At 36.7% G+C, this 5000-nt stretch overlaps 2 non-coding genes across 2 annotated transcripts; both read left to right on the forward strand.

The window, feature by feature from the left end:
* Positions 1 to 36: 36 nt before the first annotated feature.
* Positions 37 to 155, forward strand: LOC130099906 (5S ribosomal RNA). Its single transcript, XR_008808556.1, has one exon. It is a non-coding gene; the product is annotated as a 5S ribosomal RNA (ribosomal RNA).
* Positions 156 to 216: 61 nt separating this feature from the next.
* Positions 217 to 335, forward strand: LOC130099907 (5S ribosomal RNA). Its single transcript, XR_008808557.1, has one exon. It is a non-coding gene; the product is annotated as a 5S ribosomal RNA (ribosomal RNA).
* Positions 336 to 5000: the final 4665 nt, after the last annotated feature.

A 5000-nucleotide genomic window follows, 5' to 3' on the forward strand; every position in this document is an offset into this window, starting at 1 on the left:
AACCTTTCAAATAGCCCGATTTTGGCAGCAGATTTCGCTTACGGCCATACCACTTTGAGCACGCCCGATCTCGTCTGATCTCGGAAGCTAAGCAAGGTCGGGCCTGGTTAGTACTTGGATGGGAGACCGCCTGGGAATACCAGGTGCTGTAAGCTTTATTGTTTACTTCACTAATGTTCTAACCTTTCAAATAGCCCGATTTTGGCAGCAGATTTCGCTTACGGCCATACCACTTTGAGCACGCCCGATCTCGTCTGATCTCGGAAGCTAAGCAAGGTCGGGCCTGGTTAGTACTTGGATGGGAGACCGCCTGGGAATACCAGGTGCTGTAAGCTTTATTGTTTACTTCACTAATGTTCTAACCTTTCAAATAGCCCGATTTTGGCAGCAGATTTCGCTTACGGCCATACCACTTTGAGGGCGCTGTTGAGCAAACTAGGAAGTGGTGTGTCTTGAATACCAAGAGGCTCTCTTAGTTTATGTTATATGTTTTTTTGTTTAAAAGTGTTTTAAAAAAGTTTCTAGTAGTATAGTGTTCATTTTTTGTTTCAAACCACTTTCCAGCAGCCTTGTGCTGTCTGGGGAGTGTCTTTTGTGCATTGTTTTTCGTTAAAATGAGTCAAACGAATGGATTAACTGGCAAAGACATGGGAATGGCGGCGGACAATGGAAAAGAGAACGACCAAGGAAAAGGACAAAGACGACGAGAACAGATTGAAGAAAACAAGATGGAAAACAAGAGGAGTTATGCAAAAGAGGCAACAGTAACAGTGGACATGGGAGATGTCAGCGATGGAAGGGCAGAGGATTTAATCAAAGTGATTGCAGAGAAAGTAGGAGTTGGGAAGATTTTAGCAGTAAGACCTAAACAAAATAGACTGTATGAAGTGACTTTGACAAACGAAGAATCCTGTGATGAACTTCTGGATGGACTGGAATTGAAAGGAGTAAAATGTGAGGTGAAAAAGTTACAGGAGAGGGAGTACGCAGTCTCGTTTATGCATCTGCCAGCCTACCTGGAGGACAGAGATATTGTGGACAAACTGAAAGGTTGGGGAGTATCCCCCACGTCCAGGATAAGGCGAAGATACTACCCGGGGACGGAAATAGAGGACGGTACACGGTTTGTACGGGTGAGGTTCCCCAAGGAGGTAGTGTCACTACCGTATAGCACCAGATTTGAGACTGCAGAGGGAACTCAACATTTTAGGATCATACACAATCGTCAGGTTAAAACCTGTCGATTGTGTATGAATCCGGAACACATGTTGAGGGATTGCCCAGAGTTTCGGTGCTACAAATGTGAACAACAAGGGCACTTTGCAAGAGACTGCAAGGCAGTGAAGTGCCCAGCTTGTCAAGAAATCCTTGAGAAATGTGAATGTTGGAGGGCAGGTGAAGGAGAGGAGGAAGAGGAGCAACAAGAGGTGGGAGGGCAGATGCAGGATGAGACTGTGGAAACCCAAAGGGAAGAGCAACGAGAGGAAACGAGGGCAGAAAAGAAGAAAGAAGCAGAAAGGATGGAAGAAGGAGTCAGCACAACAGAGGAGGAATCAACATATAAGAGGGCCGAGCATATGGAAATGGAGAACAGGAAAAGAGACAGTAAAATAGAGGAGGACAGTGATACATGTGAGAGGGAAAAGAAGCAGGAATCAAAGAGTGACGAAAAAGAACTGGGAGAAGAGATAAGAACTGAAGATGACCAGGACAAAGAGGATTTACAGATGCAAATGGACTCACAGATTGGAATACAAGGACAACAGGAGACGGAGGAGGAGAATATGGACAAAACAGAAATGGAAAAGGAGGAGATGGGGAGAACAGAGTGGGAAAAGGTGATGACGACCAGAAGAAGACTGCTAAAGGTAACCCCAAGTGTAGAATTTGCACAAAAAAGACATGTAACAAGAGAACAATGTAAGGAAAAGGGGACCAAAAGAAAAGATTGTGATGAAAATAGTTTTGGGGTTTTGGTGGATGTGGAAGAAGAAAATTAATGAAGTGGACATTATGGACTTATATGCATTTAATGCTGCTAAAAATAGCAGTATTAAATGTTAGAGGTGTAGTGAATAATGAAAAATTTGACAACTTAACGGTAACATGTAAAAAAGCTAATGTAATATTACTACAGGAAACAAATTGGAGAGAAGAGATAATGGATGGGTTAAAAAAGAAATGGAGTGGGGATATTTTTTATAATAATGGTGATGGGAAAAGAGGAAGAGGGGTAGCGATTTTAATCAAAAGAGGAGTAGGAGAAAAAATAAAAGTAGTGTATGATGATAAGGAGGGGAAATGTATAGCGGTGAAAATAGAAGGAGAGGAATGTGTTACTATATTTAATATACACGCACCAGTAATTGAAAAAGAGAAAGTTTTATTTTTTAGGAAAATTAAGGAAATTGCTGGTAATTTGGGAAATTTTGTAATAATGGGTGACTTTAATACGGTTTTTAGTAAAATGGATATTACTGAAGGAATGGTTTTTAAATCTGATAGTGGGAGAAAAGAGTTAAAAGGGATGATGGAAGAAAATGATTTAGTGGAAGTGTGGCGAGAAAGAAATGAAGGGATAAGAGAATTTTCAAGACAACAGCTGGTGAAGGATTTTATGTGTAGAAGTAGAATTGATTTCATGTTAAGTAAAAGGGATTTAGTTGAATTTATAGACAGTATATATTATAAAGAAACTTTTTTAAGTGATCATAAGATTTTATGGGCTGAAATTGATATGAGTGGAATAAAAAGGGGACCAGGTTTATGGATGCTAAATACTGAGATTTTAAAAACAGAAGAATTTTGTATGGAAATAGAAGAATTGATGAAAAGAGAGATGGAAGATCAATTATACAATGAAGATAAAAGGATATGGTGGGATAATATGAAATATGAAATAAGTAAATGCACTAAGGAATATAGTAGGTTGATACAAAAAGCCAAAAAAGCAGAAGAATATAGAATAAGAAGGGAACTGAAAGAAGAGCAAAGTAAGGATGGAAAGGATTCACAAAGAATTATATATTTGGAAGAAAAAATAAAAGAAATGGATGAAAGGAAATGTAAAGGAGCGATGGTAAGAAGTAGAGCAAAGTATATAGTAGAAGGGGAAAAGTGTACAAAATTCTTTTTTAACATGGAGAAAAATAGGCAAAGAGCAGGAATTATCAAAGAGTTAAGAAGTAAAGATGGGGGAAAAGTGACAGAAACACAAGATGTATTAAAGGAAATAAAAGATTTTTATGAGGAACTATTTAGAAGCGAGCAACTGGATCAAGAACAGAAAACATTTTTTGAAGAAAAAATTAAAACAAGAGTAGATGATGATGATAAAAAGTTAGCTGAGAAAGATATTGGAAAGGAGGAAATAGAAGAGGCAATTATGCAATTGAGTAATGGGAAGAGTCCAGGAAGAGATGGGATACCAAATGAATTTTATAAGGTTTTTAGTAAAGTATTGATACCGATTTTAAAAGAAGTTTATAAGGACATTTTTAAAAGAGATGAAATGAGTAATTTTATGGGGATAGGGTTGATTAAATTAATTTATAAAAAAAGAGGAGACATTAAAGATCTAAAAAACTATAGGCCAATAACAATGTTGAATAGTGATTTTAAAATTTTGGCAAAAATTTTAGCTAATAGATTAAAAATGATTTTACCGAACATAATTCAGACGAACCAAGCATATGCAATAAGGGGAAGAGATATTACGGATACGATTAGTAGTATAAGAGATGTGGTTAGTTTTATGATAGCAGAAAAGAAAAGAGGTTATGTGATTAGCTTGGATCTGGAGAAGGCGTTTGATAGAGTTGAGCACCAATTTTTATTTGGGGTCTTGAAACAGTATGGGTTTGGGGAAAATTTTATCAAATGGATAAAGATTTTATACAAAGATGTAAGAAGTCAGATTAAATGTAATGGATTTGTGACGGAGACTTTTAAATTAACACGATCCATAAGACAAGGATGTCCACTATCTGCATTGTTATATAGCTTAGTTGCAGAAGCATTGGGGTTGGCTTTAAAAGAGGAAAAGGGAATAAAGGGAATAGAAATAGAAGGAATGGGGGAATTACAGAAAGTTTATCAATATGCAGACGATACGACATTAATAGTAAGAGATGTGGATGATGTAAGAAAATCAATGAATATAATTGAAAGGTATTGTAAGGGGTCCGGAGCTAAAGTAAATATACAAAAAACGTTTTTTATGAGTATAGGAGAGGTAGGAGAGAAAGTACAAAGTTTTTACTCATTTAAAGAGGAAGACAATTTGAAAATTTTAGGGGTTTGGATTGGGAGGAATGAAAAAATAGGGAGAGATTTGATGTGGGAAGAGGTGGTTGGGAAAATGGAAAGGATTTTAAATTATTGGAAATTAAGAGCACTAACATTAAAAGGGAAGGTATTGGCTTTTAATGCATTGGTACTGGCAAAAATGTGGTATGTTTTAGGGGTGGTGCCAATGCCCACATGGATTGTTAAAAGGATTAAAACCGCAGCTTTAAATTTTATTTGGGATTCTAAACCACCAAAAATAGCTTACAATACAATAATAGGAGCAGTGGGAGACGGTGGATTAGGGTTGCAAGACCCAGAGCTAAAGAAAAAGAGTTTTAGAATTAAAATAGTGAAGAAGTTTTTAAATGAAGAGAACAAGGCTGAATGGAAGAAAACGATGAGATTCTATTTAAACAAGTGTGGTAATATGGAAATTGGGAATAATATATTGTGTATGAAATTGAAACAAGAAATGTTAAAAGGAATCCCGGAGTTTTATAAAGAAGTTTTGGAGGCATGGAAAGACTTTTTACCCAACGTATGTTTTAAACCAGAAAAGAGGGATGAATTTTTAAATCAGCCACTGTTTTTAAATGAGAACGTTTTATACAAAGGAAAATATTTATATTTTAAGCTGTGGATTGAGGCTGGTTTTAAAAAAGTAAGAGATGTCTTATATGAAGTGAAAGAAGGATATTTACCAATGCAAG

This window comes from Rhinichthys klamathensis, unplaced genomic scaffold (assembly GCF_029890125.1).
Source record: "Rhinichthys klamathensis goyatoka isolate OS25496 unplaced genomic scaffold, OSU_Roscu_1.1 h1tg000236l_1, whole genome shotgun sequence".
NCBI classification, from domain to species: Eukaryota; Metazoa; Chordata; class Actinopteri; order Cypriniformes; family Leuciscidae; genus Rhinichthys; species Rhinichthys klamathensis.